Below are 13,584 nucleotides of genomic sequence, written 5' to 3'. Positions count from 1 at the left end.
GTGCCCTGAATATGCCCTGATGTACCCTATGTGCCTGATGTTCCCTGATGTACCCCATGTGCCTGATGTGCCCTGAATGTACCCTGATGTTCCCTGAATGTGCCCTGATGTGCCCCATGTGCCCCATGTGCCCTGATGTTCCCTGAATGTGCCCCATGTGCCCTGATGTTCCCTGAATGTGCCTGATGTGCCCTGAATGTGCCCTGATGTGCCCCATGTGCCCGAATATGCCCTGAATCTGCTCTGATGTGCCCTGCATGTGCCCTGATGTGCCCCATGTGCCCTATGTACCCTCATGTGCCCCATGTACCCTCATGTGCCCCATGTACCCTGATGTGCTGTACCCTGATCTTGCTGTGTTGTGTTGCCCCGATGTGTGCTGTGCCCCGATGTGCAATGTACCCTGATGTGCTGTGCCCTGATGTGCTGTGTTGTGTTGCCCCGAAGTGCGCTGTGCCCCGATGTGCGATGTACCCTGATGTGCTGTGCCCTCATGTGCTTTTACCCTGATGTGCACTGTGCCCTGATGTGCTGTGCCCTGGGCCATTCTGGATAAAGTCCAGGGCCACATTTTTGTCCCAGTCCAGCCCTGCCTACTATGGTTACCCTCCTCAACCCGTGGTCCAATAAGTAACCCCATTACTGGACACTCCCTTAAGTTATGGGACAAACTTTGAGGCCCGTTTAAACCAATATCAGCTCACTCCCCGTTACTTTTTTTTCTAGATCACCCAAAATTTTACCCGGCCCACGTTAATCCAAGATCATTTCAAATCTGGTTGAGAGCAGGACTATATCGCATATGCGATTTTACCTCTGGAACCTCTATAAAGACGTTCTCTTCACTACAAAACCAAGCAGAAATACCCTCTACAGAATATTTTAGATATCTACAGATAGCCCATTTCGTTCGCACAACTATAGGCTCACACTCTTCATTAGACGATTTCTCCATATTTGAAGGAATTTGCAACTCGGACCCCCATGCTCCGGGGCTTATTTCACATTTACACACACATTTGACCTCTCCTCCAGTCAACCTGCCCACTTACGCTTTACAGTGGTCCAAAGACCTTTCATTAGATCTTGACGCGGAGGACTGGTCTGGTATCTGGTCCAACACAAAAATTTAATCTCACAATGTAATCGCTCAAGAAGAAAACGATAAAGTACTCATGAGATGGCATCTGGTTCCAGCCAGGATCTCTAAATTTCTACCTCAGTATGTTTCCGTGGCTGTGATGAGAGGGGTACCCACGTTCATATATGGTGGACGTGTCCGATAGTACAGGAATTTTGGGTTGCAATATTCCGAATGGCTTCCACCTTACTTCAACATACCATTGATTCTGACCCCTCTATTGCATTGCTGAACCTTATCCCCTCAGACTACACCAGATCCCAGACCCGTCTCCTCCTTCCGAAATAAAAAGAAGACAAAAGCGCACCAGCCTAGTGCATTAACTTTTAAAACATTTATTTGATAAAAAATAGTAAAGGAAATAACTCACAGGCGATTGGTGGAGGAGGCACAACATAAAATCGCACCGGTATACAGTCTGCGATTAGGAATGAGCGGAACCTTCCAGGGGTCGTGGAGGAACGCACAGACGCTGCAATCCGCTAACGCGTTTTGAGGGGAATGTCCCCTCTTCCTCAGAGCTATGCAGTGCAACCTCCCTCAGCGAACCTCACTTATAAATGCCTGCAAGCCAATAAGACAGGGGAGGGGTGCGGGGCTCCTCCCCCTTAAAACATCCCTCCCTCCTAAGTCCTCTGATCAGGCATACCCTATACGCATAAGTGCATATGCAGACGTATGCACACACCATATGTACGAGTGCATGCATACACGCACACACATATATACACACAAAAGCAGCTGGTAAATAACCAATTGATAAATAAAATAGGAAGTGAACAGCAACGTACTGTGCATACGGACTGAAGGGCAACATGTGGTATCTAGACATAGCAGATATACATCACAGTAAACATAACCAGTCGTACTGCCAAATAAAAATGACAGTAAACATTGCACATCGTAATGGGTGAGAGTCGCACTTCAAAACATCATACTTCACATCTCAGGATGTACACAGTGAATGGACGTGTGCATGTACTTACACTTAGTATTGTGGGGGGCAGTGCCTGTAAAGAGCCTCCGCAACAGCTGCACCACGGGCCGGTACATGCAGCGTGTCTGTGATCAGAAAGGAACGCACACCGATGTGCTTGCGTTCCAAGCTACAGGAAGAGAAGGTCGAGTATGCGTGTCACGCTGGAGGAGGGAGGCGGGGTAGACATCTCCCCCTCCGCAGGAAGCACAGCACATTGGCCGTGCGGGCGGCGTGAGAAAGCCTAGTGACGTGGAGCTCAGGGCGGGGCCAACATGTGAAGAGCCCTCCGCCCACCAGAAACATCCTGATGTCTAGCAGAACGACAAGCTGTCGCACAGACCATGAGCCAGGCTACATCTAGACAATACATTGCCACAATACACAGCCAGCATGTATAAAGATGAAAGAATGCTGAAAAAACTGGAGATGAGAATACAAATACCACTAGAAGAAAATAAAATAAACTATGTAGTAGAAGGAAGAATAATGATGAAGTCATTAATAATAATAATAATAAGAAGAAGAAGAAGTGTGTTATCTGGTAATAAAAATAATAGAAATAATAATAAAAAATTCAACTTACTACAGCAGCTAAATAGCCAGAGCATGGAAAACCCCAAAACTGAATCTCGCCGAAGTTAAGAATAGGATCACTCAAGCCATGATTCATAGTAAAATCGAAGCAACAATTCTGAATAGGAATATATAAAACACAAAGCGCTGTGATGCTAAATAGCTGATAATTACACAGAAAACCAAGTGAGGCTGCTATCAAAAAAGAGTGTTTTCAGAGTCACTTAAAAAGAATAAATAATGATATTTGAAGCGCTTCACAATGTGCATAAAAATGAATATATATGAATAAATATAAATACTCAAATAAACCCAGCGGTGAGTAAAAATTCCTAAAAAATCCAGCAATCAAAATAGTGTAAAATTATAAAAAATTAGTGACACCAAATGTGTAAAAAAATCCACATAAAAAATCCACATAAAAATAAATATATAGGGATGTATTCAGAAGGTTCAATTATACAAGTGTAGAATAGATTGGTATAGAGCTTTGATCCAGTCCCACTAGCAAAGCTGTTTAAAAACACTTGCTTAATTAAGGTGCTCATTGACCTTTATAGTAACAATGTTTCTTTTGCTTCTGTTCACAACCAATGTGAGAATCATAAAACAGATCTCATTTTTTAAGAGAAAAAAACAATCATTGTGCAATAGTTAGGATACCAAGGTACACAGGCAAACTTCAATCCACTCACGTGTGCCTTATAATGATAAGGCATATGCAGGTTTTACTATAGCAGTCAGCCGCCTTAGACAGGAGCAGATTCACTGCAGTACACTGAGTGATACTGCTGATCTGCACAGAGCGTCCTTGGCTCCTCCCACGCGTTACATCACAGTCACGTGACTTTTTCAAGGATAATACAAGCTCTGACAGACTCAGCTTTATAGCACAACAGCAGAGTGGTTGCCATGGCTACAGCATGACTTAATCATCATCCTGCTTCCTGCATAGACTTCAATCCTGTTAAAACCTACTTTTTTTTTTTTTTTTTTGTTTAATAAATTTTTATTCAAGAAAAATATACAGCAAGAATACAAGTAAAACTCAAAATAGAGAGCATTTCCAATTTGACAGTAAAGCAAGAAAACAGTACTCACGTATCACATTGATTATAATAATTCTATAGTTGCCTTCAGGGAGATCCATAAAGTCAGCTCACTAGCTGATTGGGCAAAGAGTATAAACTATGTGAGCACTATGAACCGAACGTAGTTGAATATAAACATATTGCATTAGTTTATGAAAAAATAAACACTAAAAAGAAAAGTAGTGGGAGAGAAGTGTAGGAAAGAGGAAATGAAGGAATAGAAGGAAGAAAGAATGGGAAAGGGTATAAGAGGAAGAATTGGAAGAGAAGGGGTTAGGAGGGAGGGGAGGGAAGGAGGAGGGTTGCCGGCATGCATGGTCATGTATTGGAAAGAGAGGTGCATTAGCGAAGTTAAATGCAATGCTAGGTGGCTAAGTGTGAATGATAAGTTTAAGGGGTTTGTGTGATAATATTTTTATATGTAGAAGTGGTTTGAAATTTTGTCCAAGGATCCCAAATTAGAGAGTGTTTCTGAGAGGTCCCTCTGATGTTGTGGGTGATACTCTCCATGAGGTGTACATTGTCAATCATTTGTAGCCAATTTTTTATAGAGGGGATTACCGGTTGACCCCATAAAGTGGGGATTAAGGCCTTAGCAGTATTCAATAGATGAGGAATGATTGAGCGTTTGTACGACCTCATGGGAGTTTTTGTAACATGAAAAAGGGTAGCCCATGGGTCATTTGGTATGTGAACATCAGCAATCTGAGCAATCAGATCATGAATGAGGTCCCAATATTGGCGGATAAGAGGACAAAACCACCATATGTGTGCATGAGTAGCTTCGTTCCCACAGTTCCTCCAGCACAATGGGGAACTGGCGGGGAACATTTGGTGCAGTCTAACTGGGGTGTAATGCCATCTATTGAGCAATTTATAGTTAACCTCTGACATTTTTGAGGCTAGTGACGAGGTGTGGGCCAATTGAAGGATCCTATCCTTTTGGTTGTCAGTTAGGAAAAGATCGAAGTCTTCTTCCCATTTAGTCAGGTAAGGTGGGAAGCCGGGGTTTTGAAGGGTGATAAGGGCTTTATAAAGTAACGAAATGCTATGTAGAGGAGGGTCTTTTGGATAAAATATAGCTTCTATATCTTTTAAATCACTGATGCCCCTAATAGGAGTAGGAAGAGAGCTTAAGAAGTGTTGTATTTGGTGGTATCTCCACTTATCTAAGAACGTGACAGGTTTAGGGGCGAGGAGCACAGATAGTGGTTTTAGTACATTGCCATTTAGAATATGATGGAGCATGATTTAAAGCCCGGGTTCAGAAGACCTGGCAAAAAGTATGTATGATTGAGGAGAGGTAAAAGAGGGGAGTCATAAGTCCAAGAAAATTTTTTGTGTAAGGCATCCCATACATCTAAAGAGGATATGGTGAGAGCCGAGGTAGTACAAGTAAGGCTTCTGTGGGAGCGGGGTTTCCAGGGAGCCATTGAGAGATCCATGCCACTTAAGGAATACTCAATTTGTACCCATAACTTCGAATTAAGAGCATATTTCCAATCAGCAAGTCTGGCCAAAACAGTCGCTTGGTAATATGCTTTGAAATTGGGAAGTGCCAGACCACCTGAACATTTGGAACGAAACAATAGCTCTCTGGATATTCTAGGATGTCTGTCCTTCCAGATGAAGCGAGAGATCATAGATTGTAAAATAGTAAAAAAACCCACAGGGACACTCAATGGTAGCATTTGAAAGAGAAAGAGGATGCGAGGTAAAACGTTCATTTTAATTATATTTACTTTCCCTAACCAGGTGTGGGACAGGTTAGACCAATTTCGCAGGTCAGTTCTGATCTTGTTTAACATGGGAATATAATTGTATCGAAAAAGGGATTGGAGATTAGGGGTAAGATAAATACCTAAGTATTTCATACATTTTGGTTCCCATTTAAAAGGAAAGAAACCTACTTTTATTAGACATGTAATTCATATGAATATCGTTGGTTTATCAAAACCACGATTCCATGTGTAAAAAACGCAGTGTGTAAAGAGTAAAAAAATGTATGTATATTGATATCTCTAATCACGTTTACTTCTTAAACTCCCTTCAGTGGTCACAATTGGTATAACATCTCACAGAGGGAATGTATAGCAAAGCATTGTCTCTAATGGTTTTGATAATTGACCAATGCCCCATAATATCACAAAAATGGGGTATCCACATGCTATGCTCATAAATGTATGGAAAACGGAGTAAACAAGATGACATGATATATATATATATATATATATAAAACATACATATATAAAATTAAAATAAGATATGATATGAGAAAATAATATTAAAATGTCAAATTAAAATCTAAAATTCCATGATAGAATATTGCAAAAATGGATGATGACCATTATTTATATGCTAGAACTGAACCAAATATTGCCACTCAGAAAAAACTGGTATTGGACAAATAATGAGAATCTTGGACCAAAAATAAAAAATAAAAAATATAAAAAAATATAAAAAATAAAAATAAAATATATACCATAAAAATATATATATAAATCTGAAAAACCTCTAAAAATCAGAAATAAAACAATTCAGGTTGAATTCAATGTTCAAACCATGGGGTTCTAATGTACCCATCTGGAATATCCATCTGGATTCATTCTTGCTGAGTTCCCTCACTTTATGGGAACCCCTCCAATGAGCCTTATACTTTTGAATAGCCCAGAATTGGAGACCCCTAGGGTCTCTGTTATGATACCTATCAAAATGTTTCGAAACACTGTGTTTTGGATAGCCTTTTCTAATGTTCTGGATGTGCTCTCTTATTCCCTTCCACATTGGTCGTTTCGTTCTGCCAATGTATTGGAGGGAGCAGGAGCACTGTAAAGCATATACCACCCCCTCAGTCCTGCAAGATATAAAATCCTTTATTTCAAATTCTTGTCCAGTATTTCTTGAAGAAAATTTCTGACATTTGTATCCATTTTGATTAGTATTTATGCAGGCATAACACCTTTTACAGGGATAGAATCCTTTACCCTGAAAAAAGGTTAAATCAGTTATTCTCTTGGGTGGGCTGGGTACATTTTTAGCTATGATGTCCCTTAGAGTTGGAGCTCGTCTATAGATGAATCTCGGTTTTTCTGGGAGTATATTTGCCAGAGTAGTATCAGTTTTTAAAATAGACCAATGTCTTTTTATAATCCTCTCTATCCTCCTGTGTTGTACACTGAAGTCCATTATCAGAGGTATGTCATCTGTTTTGTCATTTACCTTGATTTTATCTTGGATCAGCGCTTCTCTTGAGGTTTGATTGACTTCTGTTATTTTTTCTTCTATAAAACATTTATTGTACCCTTTTTCTTCAAACCTCTTACCTATCCACTGAGCTTGTTTAAGATAGTCATTATTTTCTGAACAATTTCTCCGTAAGCGAATAAACTGGCCCTTCGGGATGTTGATTAACCATGGCTCATAGTGGCAACTCGTTACTGGTATATAGCTGTTCCTTTCCACCGGTTTGAAGAAAGTTTTTGTGCTGATGATATTGGCTGTTAGTTCTATTTCAAGATCAAGGAACTGGATTTTAGTCTCACTAATTTGATGTTCAAGTTTAATATTTTTTTGGTTCATATTCAAACGTTGGAAAAAGGATCTTAAACTCAGTTCATCACCCTTCCAAATAAAAATACAATCGTCTATGAATCTTTTATATAGAACCAGTTCCTTTGGAGTATTTAAAAAGATGGCATCCTCCTCCCATTTTGCCATGAATATGTTGGCTACACTTGGGGCATATTTAGCTCCCATCCCAATACCCGTTAGTTGTCGAAAATAATTATCATTATACCAGAAGTAGTTATGTTGAATACCAAAGGCCAGGCTTCTAAGAAGAAATCTTTTCTGTTTAGAAATGAGATGGCTGAATGAATCCATAGCCCATTTAGATGCTTCTATTGCATCGCTATGTTCAATTATTGTGTACAGTGAAGCAACATCAGCAGTTGCTAACAGATATCTTCCATTAGGGTCCAGGGTCAGAGATTTTAATATTTGTAATAAATGTTTGGTATCACGTAGATAAGCTTTAGTGTTAGGTACTAGGGGTTGCAAGAATTTGTCCACATATTCCCCTAGTCTTGCATTGATCGATTGAATCCCATTAATGATGGGTCTTCCTGGTGGTGCCTCAGCATTCTTATGGATCTTCGGGATGGTGTAAATGATTGGAACTCTACATGTATCCGATACTAAATATCTAGATTCTTTTTTGGATAGAATATTTTTGTTGATTCCTTTTTGAATCAAAGAGGACAGATCTCGTTTGTATTCTCTAGTGGGATTGCTACTGAGTTTCAGATATGTGTTATTATAGTTAAGTTGTCCCATCAGTTCCTGGTGGTAGTATTCCTTGGTTAGTACTACAATGGCGCCCCCTTTGTCAGCCGGTCTAATTATAATATCTTTATTTGCTTCCAATTGTTTTATACCTTGTTGTATATGCTGGGATTCCGAGATTCTACTGAACTTGAGTTGTTCCAGGTCTTTGATCACCATTTTTTTAAACACCTCAATATGTTCATTATTTGTAGAGGGTGGGTTGAATAGTGACTTATTTCTTAAATCACTATGCTGTACTCCTCTGCCAAGTTCCACTCCTTTGTTCAATGTAGATGGTGGTCTGGATAATAAGTATTTCTTGATATTCAATTTCCTAGTGTATTTTTGTATGTCAATATACATCTGGAATTTGTCCAAATTCTTTTTTGGTGCATATTTAAGGCCTTTGTCCAGTGTGATTAATTCTGCTCGTGTGAGCTCTTTGCCGCTGAGGTTGTAGATGCCTTCCCCTAGTACTCTCTTTTTCTTTTGGGTTTGCCATCCTGCTCTGCATCCCCTTTTATGGTGTTTGGACTTCTTTCTCTGTTTGTATATTCCTGTAGGGGTGGGAGATCTTCGTTTCTGCGGAAATCTAAAAAAGATCTTGACTGTTCTTCCTCTATGTAATTTCTAAGAGGCTCGTATCTATTGGTGGTAGGCAATGGGCTCCTCCTATCAGCATATCTGTATTGGTCGTATTCTCTGGTCCCATTCCTATTACCATTGAACTGGTGGTCTCGAGATTCACCATTGCTCTGTTGATAGTCCCTATGATCTCTCTTATCCTGATCATACCGATAATCCTTTGGCTGATCCCTATGAGGTTGTTGGTAGGAGTTTCTGGGGTCATTTCTGGAATTATATTGATTTTCTCTTGGTTCAGTTCTAGTTGAATGTTGATAGTATCCTTGTTCCCCATACCTGGGGTACCTGCCATTTTCCACCTGATCATATTGCGATTCATTACCTGATTGATGCGATCTTGATTAATTGTAGGGTGGATAGTGGGGTTTGTTTGGTCTTTTATTGGCATTATTTTTCCAATAAGGTCTTCTTGGTGATTTATTTTTTGTTTTGTTCCTCCACCAAGGTTTTGGTGTTCTTGATCCATTGTCATCTCTCAGTGTGTTACTTTGTTCCCATTGTTTCTGTTGGTTATATCTTGGGGTTTCTGGTGTCCTGGATCTCCTTTCAGGAGTCCTATAATATGTATTTCTCCTGGGGCTAACTATCCTCACCTCTCTATCTGGTGATGAGGCTATAGACCCAGTTTTACCTTGTTTGGCATTGATTTGCCAATTGAAAACCTGTTCTAACTGATAATCATTGGTATCTCTGAGGTATTTTCTCTTTTTCCTTTGTTTCAATTCAACATCTTTCTGTTCTAACACTTTATTCAGTTGTTGAGTTAGTGATGAAAAAGGTGCTGTCTCTTTAAAAGGGTCCAGTATGGTTTTGCATTCAGCAATTTGCTGGTTAATCATGTTTAATTTCCTTTGTTTCCTTTTTAAGGCAAAATGTACTAGATCCAGACCTTTATCGTTAAAAAATTTATACCACTCATTAGTTGCGTCTTGATCTGTCAAACCATCACAGATAGGTACATCCCATCTCAATCTTCTCGGGACAATTTTATCTTTAATGTATTGTTCATGAGCAGCTATGTCCCACCATAGGCTCACCTTTTTTTCCATTAGGTGGCCGAATTTCCTAAAATTGGTGTCTAAATCACCCTTATCGGTGCTAGGTGCAGTGGAAAAAACATTTTCCAAATTAATTGTCATTTACATCATTTACACCATCCCGAAGATCCATAAGAATGCTGAGGCACCACCAGGAAGACCCATCATTAATGGGATTCAATCGATCAATGCAAGACTAGGGGAATATGTGGACAAATTCTTGCAACCCCTAGTACCTAACACTAAAGCTTATCTACGTGATACCAAACATTTATTACAAATATTAAAATCTCTGACCCTGGACCCTAATGGAAGATATCTGTTAGCAACTGCTGATGTTGCTTCACTGTACACAATAATTGAACATAGCGATGCAATAGAAGCATCTAAATGGGCTATGGATTCATTCAGCCATCTCATTTCTAAACAGAAAAGATTTCTTCTTAGAAGCCTGGCCTTTGGTATTCAACATAACTACTTTTGGTATAATGATAATTATTTTCGACAACTAACGGGTATTGGGATGGGAGCTAAATATGCCCCAAGTGTAGCCAACATATTCATGGCAAAATGGGAGGAGGATGCCATCTTTTTAAATACTCCAAAGGAACTGGTTCTATATAAAAGATTCATAGACGATTGTATTTTTATTTGGAAGGGTGATGAACTGAGTTTAAGATCCTTTTTCCAACGTTTGAATATGAACCAAAAAAATATTAAACTTGAACATCAAATTAGTGAGACTAAAATCCAGTTCCTTGATCTTGAAATAGAACTAACAGCCAATATCATCAGCACAAAAACTTTCTTCAAACCGGTGGAAAGGAACAGCTATATACCAGTAACGAGTTGCCACTATGAGCCATGGTTAATCAACATCCCGAAGGGCCAGTTTATTCGCTTACGGAGAAATTGTTCAGAAAATAATGACTATCTTAAACAAGCTCAGTGGATAGGTAAGAGGTTTGAAGAAAAAGGGTACAATAAATGTTTTATAGAAGAAAAAATAACAGAAGTCAATCAAACCTCAAGAGAAGCGCTGATCCAAGATAAAATCAAGGTAAATGACAAAACAGATGACATACCTCTTATAATGGACTTCAGTGTACAACACAGGAGGATGGAGAGGATTATAAAAAGACATTGGTCTATTTTAAAAACGGATACTACTCTGGCAAATATACTCCCAGAAAAACCGAGATTCATCTATAGAAGAGCTCCAACTCTAAGGGACATCATAGCTAAAAATGTACCCAACCCACCCAAGAGAATAACTGATTTAACCTTTTTTCAGGGTAAAGGATTCTATCCCTGTAAAAGGTGTTATGCCTGCATAAATACTAATCAAAATGGATACAAATGTCAGAAATTTTCTTCAAGAAATACTGGACAAGAATTTGAAATAAAGGATTTTATATCTTGCAGGACTGAGGGGGTGGTATATGCTTTACAGTGCTCCTGCTCCCTCCAATACATTGGCAGAACGAAACGACCAATGTGGAAGGGAATAAGAGAGCACATCCAGAACATTAGAAAAGGCTATCCAAAACACAGTGTTTCGAAACATTTTGATAGGTATCATAACAGAGACCCTAGGGGTCTCCAATTCTGGGCTATTCAAAAGTATAAGGCTCATTGGAGGGGTTCCCATAAAGTGAGGGAACTCAGCAAGAATGAATCCAAATGGATATTCCAGATGGGTACATTAGAACCCCATGGTTTGAACATTGAATTCGACCTGAATTGTTTTATTTCTGATTTTTAGAGGTTTTTCAGATTTATATATATATTTTTATGGTATATATTTTATTTTTATTTTTTATATTTTTTTATATTTTTTATTTTTTATTTTTGGTCCAAGATTCTCATTATTTGTCCAATACCAGTTTTTTCTGAGTGGCAATATTTGGTTCAGTTCTAGCATATAAATAATGGTCATCATCCATTTTTGCAATATTCTATCATGGAATTTTAGATTTTAATTTGACATTTTAATATTATTTTCTCATATCATATCTTATTTTAATTTTATATATGTATGTTTTATATATATATATATATATATATATATATATATATATATATATATATATATATATATCATGTCATCTTGTTTACTCCGTTTTCCATACATTTATGAGCATAGCATGTGGATACCCCATTTTTGTGATATTATGGGGCATTGGTCAATTATCAAAACCATTAGAGACAATGCTTTGCTATACATTCCCTCTGTGAGATGTTATACCAATTGTGACCACTGAAGGGAGTTTAAGAAGTAAACGTGATTAGAGATATCAATATATATAAATTTTTTTACTCTTTACACACTGCGTTTTTTACACATGGAATCGTGGTTTTGATAAACCAACGATATTCATATGAATTACATGTCTAATAAAAGTAGGTTTTAACAGGATTGAAGTCTATGCAGGAAGCAGGATGATGATTAACTCATGCTGTAGCCATGGCAACCACTCTGCTGTTGTGCTATAAAGCTGAGTCCGTCAGAGCTTGTATTATCCTTGAAAAAGTCACGTGACTGTGATGTAACGCGTGGGAGGAGCCAAGGACGCTCTGTGCAGATCAGCAGTATCACTCAGTGTACTGCAGTGAATCTGCTCCTGTCTAAGGCGGCTGACTGCTATAGTAAAACCTGCATATGCCTTATCATTATAAGGCACACGTGAGTGGATTGAAGTTTGCCTGTGTACCTTGGTATCCTAACTATTGCACAATGATTGTTTTTTTCTCTTATCTGCCTGTCAAATGAGATCTGTTTTATGATTCTCACATTGGTTGTGAACAGAAGCAAAAGAAACATTGTTACTATAAAGGTCAATGAGCACCTTAATTAAGCAAGTGTTTTTAAACAGCTTTGCTAGTGGGACTGGATCAAAGCTCTATACCAATCGGATTCTACACTTGTATAATTGAACCTTCTGAATACATCCCTATATATTTATTTTTATGTGGATTTATTTGTGGATTTTTTTACACATTTGGTGTCACTAATTTTTTATAATTTTACACTATTTTGATTGCTGGATTTTTTAGGAATTTTTACTCACCGCTGGGTTTATTTGAGTATTTATATTTATTCATATATATTCAATTTTATGCACATTGTGAAGCACTTCAAATATCATTATTTATTAATTCTAAATAGGATTCCCCAACACCTTAAAATTTGGAACTCCTGGGCTGAACATTTTTTACCCCCGGACTTCGACAAACACCTTCTAGAGCCCTAGTTAGACCACAATAACGTCAGATTAACTTAGTGATGTTCTGATAATCACTGCGACCCCCCGACCACTCTTCTCCCCACTTTCCCTTTCTGTAGACTCTCTCTGCCTCCCTTTCTCTCTCCTCTTTTCTTATTCTCTCTTTACTAACTACCACCTTACCTACAGACACATCACTGGTAATACTTCTTATAGATTACACAACGTCTACTAGGTTTTGACCTTTTACATGTTTGCGGATTTACCTTTCATGTAAACGTATAGATATATTGTTCCTGTTCTATCTTTACTTGCATACTGTGATAAACTCAATGCAACCGCACGTACTACTTTAATGCTTACCTTCTGTATCTTTTGTTATGACAACGATCTTACTGTCCATGCTACTAATTAGACGCACAAAAAGAAATTGTGTAACTATCATTGTTTTTTGTCACACAAATATTACCTGTTGAACTTTGTCTTCTTTTCAATAAAAAACTTTGAACAGAAAAATATATGCTGAAGCATGGGGGCATCCGCCCCAAAAGTTAGGAGCAAATCG

The sequence above is a fragment of the Aquarana catesbeiana genome, linkage group LG10 (genome assembly GCF_042186555.1).
Source record: "Aquarana catesbeiana isolate 2022-GZ linkage group LG10, ASM4218655v1, whole genome shotgun sequence".
In the NCBI taxonomy this organism is placed as follows: domain Eukaryota; kingdom Metazoa; phylum Chordata; class Amphibia; order Anura; family Ranidae; genus Aquarana; species Aquarana catesbeiana.
This window is presented reverse-complemented; position numbering follows the sequence as displayed.